Source organism: Microtus ochrogaster, chromosome 7, assembly GCF_000317375.1.
Source record: "Microtus ochrogaster isolate Prairie Vole_2 chromosome 7, MicOch1.0, whole genome shotgun sequence".
NCBI classification, from domain to species: Eukaryota; Metazoa; Chordata; class Mammalia; order Rodentia; family Cricetidae; genus Microtus; species Microtus ochrogaster.
This window is the reverse complement of record NC_022014.1, coordinates 76,222,744-76,234,826: the sequence shown is the minus strand read 5'-3', so window position 1 is coordinate 76,234,826 and position 12,083 is coordinate 76,222,744.

The window sequence follows — 12,083 nt, the reverse complement described above, 5'->3', positions numbered from 1 at the left end:
GAGCTGGCTTACCAGGAAAGATCTTAACCTGCATCTGTCTGGAGTGGGACAATCATGGCGACTCTCTGACTCAACTTCTTTCTCCCAGCATCCTGTTCTGTTTTCTCCACCTACCTAAGGGTTGGCCTATGAAATGGGCCTAGGCAGTTTCTTTATTAATAAGAAATCACTCCCACATCAAACCCTGGAGATGGAGAGGTGGGGACAGGCAGACCCTGGGGGTCACTAGCCAGTCAGTCCAGCGGAACTGGCACATTCCAGGTAATTGTGAGATGTTTCAAAACACAACGTTGAAGACTTCCTGAAGTAAAATACCAGAGATTAACGATTAACCTCTGGTCTACACACACACACACACACACACACACACACACACACACACACTAGGGAGACTTTATGTCTCGTGAACCTTCTGTCAAGACACAGACACAAGCCTGGGTGATAGGCTTGGAATCTGGAGAACACCATCCCCCTGTGGTTGCCTCCCCGCCACAGGAAGGGCAACATTCAGATGTGTGCCTTTGCTTGCTTTCTGCTTTTGCTGTCGTGGCCTCCCCAACTCGCCCTCCCCAGGGCTGCTGTAAATAAAAGGCCATCAGCATTGTAATACCTCTTGGCCACCAGGCTTTCTTCAGGTCAGAACTTGAGTCTTGAGGGATTTCACTTGGGCACATGGCATTCATGCTGCCTCCTGTCCCTTTTGACACAGGTTCTCAGTAGGAGCAGCAGGCCCATGTGGGGGGTCTCTTCCCTCCCTTATGGTTTGGAAGGGAACTGTTCTTGATGGAAAGCACCTGGTATTTCAGGAAAAGCCTATTAAGGGAATCCCAGTGGGAGGAAGAAAAATCACTTAAGTCAGATCCATCCACAGCTCCTCCGCTCTGCTGTCTGGATTCAGTGGTTCTTAAGTCTTCTTTGCTCATCCCCGGTCCCTAAGCCCACAGGGAGAAGTAGAATGCATTCTTTGCCTTCCTTGGAAAAGAGGGGGTTCCAGGGAGATGTGAATGAATGTCTACTCACCCCACCAGCGGAGCAAAGGCACATTTCCACACAGGTTCATCTTGGGGACCCAGGGAGTCTATTGGACCTACTTACGAGAATGTGGGTGACCCCCTAAAACAGTTGCATTGCTAGAAAGTCTCACCCCAACGTGGATGACAAGCTCCTCAAAGCTGGATGGATGGTGCTCCTCCCTTCTGTTAGTGTTCTATGTTCAGCGTGGAGGGAGGCGTGAAGGGAAGTAGCTGAATCTCAAGTGAGGGTCGATGAGCCTCCCGCCCCTTCTTTCTGTGACAGAATGCCGCAGGCCCAACCTTATGAAGGGTCTTCTGTGGGCTGTCACATCTGTTCTGACTATGTATGACAATGACAATGGCAGTCATACTCTGAGAACTGTGCTCCCCAACAGCCCCTATCCTACTACATCCACATTGTAGGACCGGCTCCATCGCAGAGCGCTCATCTTTGGGATGAATAATCTGTCTTGGAGGACGCCTCCGTGTGTGGTGTAGCACACTCAACAACATCCTCAGCCCCTGTCTACACCATGGGCTAGAAGTTTTGAAGGCCTACTATGTACCAAGAACTATATAAAAGGGGGGAAAACAAACAAAACAAAAAACAGTTGGTTTCCACCACAGAACTCCATAGAACATACTAGAACCGAGTTAGAACAGGGGTGTGTACACTGTGGGTTTGTACGGGAGCATAAGATGGATGGAAACTGATGTGTTCTTTAAGCTGTGTCATTCAGTGTCCTCCTGAAGAGCCCCATCTGGCCCGGGGCTTCCTACTTAGCGCCACGCCTCTCTTGAGCCCCTCAAATCCATCCCTTCTGTCTCTCCACAGTGCCACCACTGGGCTCCTTCTCTTTAAGAGGAATTCCAGATCTTTAGCCTCCTGGAAGGCATTGTGGGTAATGCCCCAGCTGTGCCAGACATCTGGATGAGAACTGCTAGCGGAGGCCAGTTCTCCCAGAGATCTCCAAACTCTGCCTCTAAGATGAAATGTAAAAGCGATCCTCTGAGACCTGAGCTCTGCAGTAGGTCATGTGTCCTGTTCCCCATTTCCTGCTTGCCCCCAGAACTCCAGGAAGTGGCCGACTGGGTAAATCCAGCCTAGTCTAAGGCAGGTCCTCCCCCAAAACCACCAGCAGAGTCCCGAGTGATCTCAGTCCTCTCCAGAGAACTCACACCCTCCTGGGCACCTCCTCCTCCTCCGAGAAAGTCCCCACCTGACTCTCCACACTCTGTCAGCTCTGCCACCATGAGGACATCTGTCCTACCCAAGGCCAAGAGAGTACAGGGCACAAGTGAGACAGGTGAAGAAGGCAGTTCCAGACCAATGCCTTTTACTTCTGTTGGGTTTGTTGGCTTTGGGGTATCTCAGGTTATGTATCCTCAAACTTATGACCCTCTGCTTCCACCTTCCGTGTTCACATTGCAGGCGCATGTCACCAGGTAGAGTATATTCTGTTGTCTCTTCATTAAAATCAGATTTGTGTTCATTGTCCTCTTCCTCCTTGGAGAGAGCATTTCATATAAACATATAAAAACAGAGGGAATTCTGTAGTGCCGTACAGTATAGGTCCCGTAGATCCCATGTGGTCATCACACAGTGCCAGCCGCTGCTCAGCTAAGCCATGTCTTGCCACTTTTTATTCTCAAGATTTGTCAGCACACACCAAATGGGAGCCCCTGTGATGAACTCAGCATGCAGTGTGAACACCCAGCTACCAGGGGCAACCAGCTTCGCCACAAAAAAAGCACAATCAGGGATTTAAGTCACCATTTTGGAAATTGCCAGATCAGCTCCCTTCTGAACTGTTTATAGACAAACCCAACATCCTACAATTATATCCAACTTCCTTTTGGAGAGAAGACCCAGAAAATGCCCACTCTTTTCCTCCCTTTCATCTGAAAAAGCTGCCCCCAAATTTCAGCCTTTGCCTATGTAAACACAGACTTAGAGGCGGATAGGGAACACCCACCTCCAGGGGGGCTTTTATCTGCGATTATCTTATCAGGATAACACTAAACCAGCCCCTGGTAGAACAAGGCTGCTAGTCTTTGCACTCAGTTTCTGTTCCCAACCACCAGTTGGCTTTGTAAATCCACCGTTCAAGGCGGAAAACAATTTGAAAGGCAACATTGTTTCTGGACAAGGCTGTGATTGTGACAAAGAGATTGTGTAGCTCCCTTCGACTAATAAATCCCCCTGCTGGGTTCTGGGGGGGGAGGGAGGAGTGGTTGGCAGAAGGATGAGGCAGTGTGTTAACCAACCTTACCCGACCCATCTGAGGGAGCTTATGTAGAGAAGTCATTCAGTACAGAAGGGCTTTCCCAGAGCCCCTGCAGTCATGGGGGTGGTGGGTTGTGTTTTGAAGATGTAGAGGGGCAAAAGTTCCTGTGATAGCATATCTGGGGGTACAGGGGACACCTGCCACCAGTGTTCTGCCTTGTAGGTGACCTGGTGTCTTGTGTGGAGCAAGCTCATTGTATAAGATGCCTACATGTTTGAGTGGTGTGTATGTATGTCTGTGTATGTGTTCATGCGTGTGCCGGTTCATATCCACATGGCTAGAAGTAGAAAGAAGGTGACCTTGGGTGTCTTCCTCTGTCACTGCCAGAGAGTCTCTCACTGAACCCAGGCCTCTCCAATTAGGCAAGAATAGCTAGAAAGTCTCCAGGGTCCTCTTGCGTCCCCCTCCCCCAACACAGTGCTGATGTTGCAGATGTGGCCCAGTGTACCCTGCTTTTGACCCTGGCTCTGTGGGTAGAACTCAGATCCTCATGGTTACCCAGCAGGTGCCTCACCTCATGAGCCACTTCCCCAGCCCCTCTCTGACATCTCTGAGATGGTTTGACGTCAGTGGACTCAGAAGCAACTTCACAGGGTGGGTGTGCCAGATCTCTGCCCTCTTACATCAGCGAGCCATCCCCTGACCCCATCTTGATTCCAAGCAAGTTGAAAAGAGATACCTCATCAGGAGAGAACCAGGCCACGAACTGTATAAAAGTCCGGAGCAAAACCATAAATGGTGCATAAAAGTTGGATGTTGAGGGTTATTAGCAGAAATAAGACAAGAACACTGTAGACAAGGTGCCAGAGAAGGCTTTGGACTTGGATCAGCACCCCAGGCCTTGGGCAGGGCCTCCAGTTTTGCTTATAAAATGTAGACGCAAAATGTAGCTCCAAGGCTGCTGTGGTAATAAGTGGGATCTTGTGTGTCAAGTGTCTACTGGGTCATAGCACACATGTCGGGGCATGCCAAAGGCAGGCAGTAACAACAACATAGCAATCACTATAACATCATAACATCACTAGCCATACCCACAATTGAAAGTGGATATATGCAGGCACCAGAGAGAGGGGAAGAGGCCATTGTGGGCGAACTGGGAGACTCCTAATGGATACAGCTGTAGATTATAAGAGTTGGGTTCAGGGTCCCCCACTAAGGGAGTGGGTTTTATTGGTTGGGCATCTGACCACAGCTGGGGGACTTTCAAGAGTGACAGAGGTGGCAAGGACTGTCCTTCAGCCCAGCACAAGCATAGACTTGGAGGTGAGATCTCAGGTTCATGGTGGAAGGGCCACTTCATGGGCCCAATCCTTTGCTCTGTAGGTGGGGATTAATGCCAGCCACCTGCACCCTGTAGTTGTCCTGTGGGCCCTGGGCAGTAGTGACTGCTTTTGTACTTTGGGTTCTTCTGCCAATGGGGAGGACAAGGATGCAGAGGCTAGGGGTTCAGACTTAGCACCACTGCCCATTTTGGTCCCTGGAACTCGCAGCTGAATGCCAACATGTCTGATGTCCTCTCTTCTCCTCTGGAGACCCTCTGCTCCCTCCAGCCCACCCATCTCTGTTCAAGCTCTGTGCTGACTGTAATTAAATATTTTTCTTTGTTATCATCTGTGTCTCCTCCCAGGCTCTGCCCCATCCCAGGGTCCATCTGTCCATACCTGGCACCCAGGTGTTGCACATGGTCTCCCGGGGCTGCTATAACAAACTGCCACAGACTTGGGGACTTGGAACTATAAGGGCTAAATCTTAGGAGGCCAGAGTCTGAAGGCAGAAGGGGAGCAGAACCTTGTTCCCTCGGAAGGCTAAGGGAGGAATCTTGCCTCTGCAGTTCCTGGGGGCTTCAGGCTTCCCTGGGCTCAAGCTGCATATGTTGCCTTAGCTGCCATCTTTGCAGGCTCCCTCATCCTCTCTGTGTCTGGCTCCTGTTCGTATCTTGTGAAGATACCTGGGATGGGAATTAGGATCTTTCCTGATAATTCAGGATGTCCCCAGACCCAGACCTGTCCTTCCTTACAGCTCAAAACTTTCTTTCCAGATTTTTACAGTCTCTGGGACTCGGTTTTATCACTGGAAGCTGGTATTCGATTCCAGAAGCCTTCTTTTACCAGAGGACTCTCTGGGAACAAATGAATTTTCATCTATAATGTTCCAGATCCCCACAGGCTTCAGAGTCCCAGTTGGGCTCAGCAGTGAAGAGCCCTGGTGCTTCTTCAGAGGTCTTAGTTGTGATGCCCTGAACCCACATGGTGTTCACAACTATATGTAACTCTAGTCCCAGGGGATCCAGAGCCTCTGTGGGCACCAAGCATGCATGTGATGCCCAGACAAACATGCAAGCAAGATACCCATATCCATAAAAATAAATAAAAATGAGAAAGACGTAAGCTTTTAACTTCCTCTTTCTGCTGCCATGACTGTCACCCCCATGCTGCCATGATGAGCTATTCTCCTCTCTGGAACCAGAACCCCAGATAAAGTCCTCGAGAAGTTGCCTTGGTCATGGTGTTTAACACAGCAAGGGAAAAGTGACTACACACACCATCCTCTTCTGTAAGAACCAGCAGCTGGGGAGATTGGCTCGGTCAGTAGGTTAAGCATGAGGACCTGAGTTTGAACCCCAGAACCCAAGGGTTTTTTTGTTTGTTTGTTTTTGTTTTCTTTAAGGGCTATGGTAGCATACTCTTATATCCCAGTATTTGTGATGAGGAAACAGGAAGATCCCAGGACTTCCTGGCCTCCCTCTTAGCCTATTTGGTGAGCTCTGAGCCAGGAAAAGACCCTATCTCAAAAAGGTGAATGGGGCCTGAAGAATGACATACAAGGTTGTCCTATGCTCCCCCCCCACACACACACACTTACACAAAACAAAGAGAGCATGCACACAGCCCTAGGTCATAATAGCCAGTCATACAGACTTTTACAGCCAACCAGTCTTGATGGCAGTTACTCAGTTCTTCCCTAGTAGCCCAGCAGGAGCTGTAAATAATGGAAGAAATGGATAGGTGTGGCTGAGCTTCAATAAAATGTCCCTTATGAAACAGGATGAGCTCCAGGCCTCAGAACAGCTCGCCAGTTCTTTCTGTAGGCTGTAGAGAGCTGTGGATTGTTCTTGAGCAAAAGTAGAGTGTGGGTGAGAGCGTGGAGAATTGCCGTGGCAGCTGCAGATACAAGAGAAAGGTGGCTTTTCCTTGCATATTGTTTCTTGATGGCCTTTGCACTCTGAGGCCAAGGGCAGCTCTCCCAAGGCAATACCGTATTTGCTGGTGCTACTGAGAAACAAGATTCTTGCCATTCTGGGACCACCCAGGGAATGGATGGTTGACTGATCTCACTTTTAAGGACAATATCTAACAATGAGGCTCTCTCCAGATTGGGTCTCAGCTGGTGTCACAGCGTCTGTCTGGGTAAAGTACAGGCAGCCCTTCCAGCTTTAACATCTGCTTTGATTAGAAACGAGAGTTTTCCAGGCAGTGAACTGGCTGGCTGGTCAGCGGTCTGCGAAGCCTTGGCAAAATGGAGCCCAGGTGGAACCTTTGTGGAATCAAAGTGCTCATCCACCTTCTTGGGGTGGAAGAACAATGGGACAGTGGCATGTATCAGTGAGGGGTAGCCCAAGTGCCTACCCACACAGGGGCTCAGCCTCTCAATCTAGAGGAGAGAGTGACTCTCAGTTCCTCTACTGGTGTTGTATAAACTCTTCCTGGAGATGAGCACCATCTGCTCACCTGTGATAAGACACTAAGAAGAGATCGGAGAAACCACTTATCCAATGCAGCAGGGTGAGTTGGCAGAACCCAGTCAAATTAAACAATGGCAGAAATATTCCCCCTGCAGCTGTGCCTATATGCAACAGAGGAGCAGGGCCTGCTGCATCCCACCCCTGCCCCCAGCAGTCATCACGTGCTTATATCTGCCGGGAGTTCAGATGTTGTGCCAGGCTCCAGCAGACAAGTACAGATGCTAGCGTTCAGGAAGCCAACATCGGTGTCATACACGGAGGACCCACAGCAATTGGTATTTCCCCTTTCAAACCTGCGTTTCATCTTGAGATCCTCATTGTGATTTCTCCGGATGTTTGGTTTCTGATAAAGATACCTGGCATGCCACACAACCCACAGAACCACCCCTGATAGTGGCGCTCTTTAGCAAACGGGTCTTGTCAAGGTCCTAGGCTAGAGCCCCATCCAGATGTGAGCAAGCTGCTTAGTGATGTAGCCAGCCAGGCCCGAGATCGTTTGCTCTGCTCCTCTCTCCCTTCCAGCCACCAGCCAGTCTGTGTGGAGGATCTCATGGACATTGATGTGAACATGAATCAGTCTTTGCTGTTTTTTTTTCCCTGCTCTCACCCCACCCTATCACTTAACTATAGGGTTAAGTGGAGTAATAAGAATCCACTCAGAAACCCTCTTAGGTAGATGTTGAGTCAGCAGGGGATGGAGGACTGTAATAGCCTGGTTGAGTTTGGGCTCCTAGGCTCATCAGGAGTAGGTGCTTCCTTCTTCCTAAGTCCTCGAGAATGGGATTCAGACATCCTGTCTAACACAGTTGACCTCCCTGTCTTTGTCATTGTCCTGCCTAGATAAATATGTGTGTGTGCATGTGTCCATTTGTGTGTGTGTCCCTGTGGATCTCTTGTGTATGTATACATCTCTCTGTGTGTCTGTGTGTGAATCCCTGTGTGTGTGTATCTCTGTGTGTCCCTGTGTGTATCTCTGTGTGTGTATGTATCCCTGTATATGTGTCCCTATGTGTGTATATCCCAGTATGTGTATCTCTGTGTGTGTTTATATACATGTGTATGTGTCCCTGTGTGTATATCCCTGTGCGGGTGCCTGTGTGTTTCCCTCTGTGTGTGTCCCTGTGTGTGTTCCTGTGTGGGTCTCTGCGTCCGTCCCTGTGTGTATCCTTGTGTGTGTCCCTATGTATGTTTATCCCTCTGTGTATGTGCCTATGCATGGCCCCCTGTGCATGTGCCTTGTGTGTTTGGTGTTTGGGATAGAACCAAAGGCTTTAAGCATGTTATTCGTGTACTCCATCGCTGACCTGGACCCACGTTTGTGCAGCATGGTCAAGGCTGTCCAGTAGAGCAGCCTTACTGTGTGCCCTAGGAAGGATTAGTTCCTTCCCTCTTGCGCAGTCATGCCTGCATGAGGCCCTCTCCCAGCCTGGCATCCACTTTTGTCTCCAACAATACTGTGTACTTCTCCTGAGCCCTTCACTCAGCCCCTCGTGGCCTCTTCTCATTCTTCCTGGCTCCTGCGAAGCACAGCTTCCTCATTCAGAGGGTGGAAACAGGCCCAAGCAGGCCCAGGGCAGATCCGTGGCATAAAAGCACACTTGTCTTCCTTCAAGTTCACAGCTAATCAGCCCAGACACTTGACAATCACCTCAAGTGGCCTCCACAGCTAATGGCTCCTTTCTTATTTATACTTCACTTGGATTGTTTTCCTCTGGAGTCAGGCCATCCGCACATGGAGAGGGGCCTGCCGATGGATGCCATTTGTGTGAAGTTGGGCACACCAGGGTTCGAGTCCTGGCTCTCTGGGGTGGGGATGATCTTGGAAGCATTTCTTAGCATCCCAGCGCTTCCATTTCTGCTGGCATAAAATGGAAGTAATTACCTTCGCTTGGCAGAGATGCCCCAGGTACCACAGGGTATGCAGACTTGGCTTGCACTCGAGAGACAACTGCCACTGTTTTATTAGCTTCATCATCATTAGCATTGTGCGCCTCCCATCCCAACCCTCTTTCTCCTGGGAGCGCTGGTCCCCAGGCTCAGGATCTCTAGGTTTCCAGCAATGCTTTGCAGACTCTCACTGGCAGGGCTCTCCACATCCAGGGTGGGGTGAGGAGACCCAAGCCTCATCCTTTTTGTCACTCTCGTCGTTTTCAGTGTTCCTGCTGAAGAAAAGGATTTCCATGCTGCCTCATTCACTTGGCAGGTAGCCATTCTCGAAGCCTCCAGAGAGTCTGTTCCAAGTTTTGACGAAGCTTGCTAGTCTGACCAGCAGATACTTGGCCAAGAAAAATAAGCATACTTTTCTTCTAATAGCTACTGGCAGATGGGCCAGGTCACCTATGGATCTCAATATGTGCTTTTTCCCCCTCTGGTTTTTTGAGACAGGGCTTCTCTGTGTAGCCCTGGCTGTCCTGGAACTCACTCATAGACCAGGCTGGCCTTGAACTGAGAGCTTCATCTGCCTCTACCTTTTGAGGGCTGGGATTAAAGGTGTGTACCATCAACACCCGGCTACAATGTGTTCTTGACTCATGGCTACTCTGACTTAAAAATCTGTAGCTGCAAGTTCTGCCCATTTGCTAGAGGAACCCCCTGGCTTTCGGGCTCTGGATTGAACTTGAATGCACACGTGGATTTCTGCCAGCCATCAGTCTCTCTTCAAACATTCTTGTTAGACTTGAGCTCACCTGGGTGTTCACGGCAGCCATAGAGACGTGTAGGGTGGCCTCCTCCTCTGGCAGGGGTACCCAGGGGCACATGCTGATCCAGGTGGACCTGGGGCCGGGGCACAGGGGGAGAATCTAGGCAAGGGCAATCTCGTAGGAGGAAGTGGCGTTTGGGAGGCAGGTGGAGCGTGAGGGGGCAGGATCCAGGAGCAAACATCTTTTGCAGACCACAGTCGGCTTTCACGTCTGTTACCATGTAATGGGACTCTGCACAGCTGTCGGTGACTCTGGAGCAGGGCAGGAAATAGAAAGTCAGCAAGACAAGGCTTCCATTATAGAAAGGCCCGTGTCAGGGCCAGCAGAAAACTGGGTTGCAGAGACCAGTCATGTTTAAGAGAAAGACAGACACATGGTCTGCAAAGTATTAACGACATTGGAGTCTTGGTCAGTGGATAGAAATTAAACCAGAAATTAAAAGTCGGCTGTATCTAAAGTCAATATTCTTTCTACATCCATGCCAAGCTGCAGATGGAGGTCCAAGGCTCCAACCGTACATGGGGGTTACATACAAATCCATCTGCTTTGTAATCAGGCAGTCATTCTGAATTTATCTGAATTATTTAGAGTATCTGAAATCACCCCCTGATCCTAGCCTCCCACTTCCTGTTCATGAGTGTGTCGCACAGGAAGTTGAGTAAAACATTTAGGGGCATCGGGTGCTGACCCAGGATGAAAACGTACCTTGGCGTGTCCTAAGAGGAATCCTATCAGGACTCAGGACCTGTGGCCTGAAGGTCTACATCATCATCTCCACCACGAAATTCTGATCCTCTCAAGGGGTCAGGCTTTGTCCCTCCGCATGGAAAGTTATTTTTCCCTAATGCTCAACTCTAAGCCACCTCAACCAATTTAATTCTTCATATCTTAGATTCAATGTCGCCTCTTCAAAAAGTCTGCCTACCTGCCCTTCTTCCTCTAGATACTTCCTTAAATTTGATAACATCGTACTGGTTAGTTCCATCTGGTTATGGCTCAGCGTGTGGAGGGGAACCCAGTGTGTGGAGGGGAACCCAGTGTGTGGAGGGGAACCCCATTGAGTGTTTTCACCTTTATGCTATCTGTCTGGTTCCCACGCCATGAGAATCTGGGCCCTATCTTTAATCCGCTCCTGTGTCGCTTGCGGTCAGCTTGGTTCATAGAACGTAGGAAACACTAGGTAAATATTCAAAGACTAAAGAGAAGGTCATTCTTCTTGGCATCCTTTGTGTCCCATACTTGGCCCATCCTGAACTGGCTTAGATGGGACTGCAGGTAGCTACTAAGCCACATAGTCCATGGACTCTGTATCCTTAGAACCCCTGAGACAAGTACATCTGCCAAGACACAGATACAAGTCACTGGGGACCCAGTTCAAGCCCCCACAATCTTCAGAAGCAAAATGCTTTCAATCCTGCCTGCCTGAGGAAGCTGACCCTAAATATCTCAATCCCCTGATGACACCAGAGCCCCCTTCTACCAGCATTGCAGAAGAACCCCAATCTAGGGCCACATCTGCCATCTGGAGCTAGAGGGAGACTCACCCAAGTCACACTTACAGAGGTACCTGTGATTAAAAAAACGAAACAAAACATCTGCCTAGCTGCTCCTTCTGTTTAGGTAAAGAGCTTGGGGACAAAGTCTTTTTTTCAGTCTCTTGACCTAGGAAATCTCTAGAAATCCTTCAGTAGCTTTCTGGAGTCCAGAGTTATCTCAGATAAATGTCAGTATTGGCTGGGCAGGCTTTCTTGCCCTTGGGATAGTGGCTTCATGGTTGAAGATCAAGGTCTTCTGCCCTGGCTTGTTGGCACTTTTATGATGTGTTGGTTCGCTTGTAAGGTGTTTGCTTGCCCCAGCGGGCAATGCCTATGGGCCACGAAATGAACACCATGTCTCTGACTCCTTCATGCTGTTACCTGACATCCGGCTGACCTCTGGCATAGTGAGCCCAGGTGCTTGCTGGGCCAGGACTGGCTTCAAGAACCCAGCTCTGACTCATGAGCTCTTAAGCAAACCCACTGTTGGAGACAGCATATAGAGCATGGCAAGCTATTAACAGGCTTACAGAAATAGCCTTGTGGCGCTCTGGACACCTGCATGAGAACAGGAAACCTGCCTGTCAGTCAGGGTGTGTGTCTACCCTCAGAAGTAAGCGCCATGCTTAGAAAACCGGACTCGGGGACTGAGGAAACTGTCTGTCTGTCTGTCTGCAAGAGTCAGATAGGTGAGATGAAAAGGGGGTGTGTTAGGCCGGGCGATGGCGGCGCACGCCTTTAATCCCAGCACTCGGGAGGCAGAGGCAGGCGGATCTCTGTGAGTTCGAGACCAGCCTGGTCTA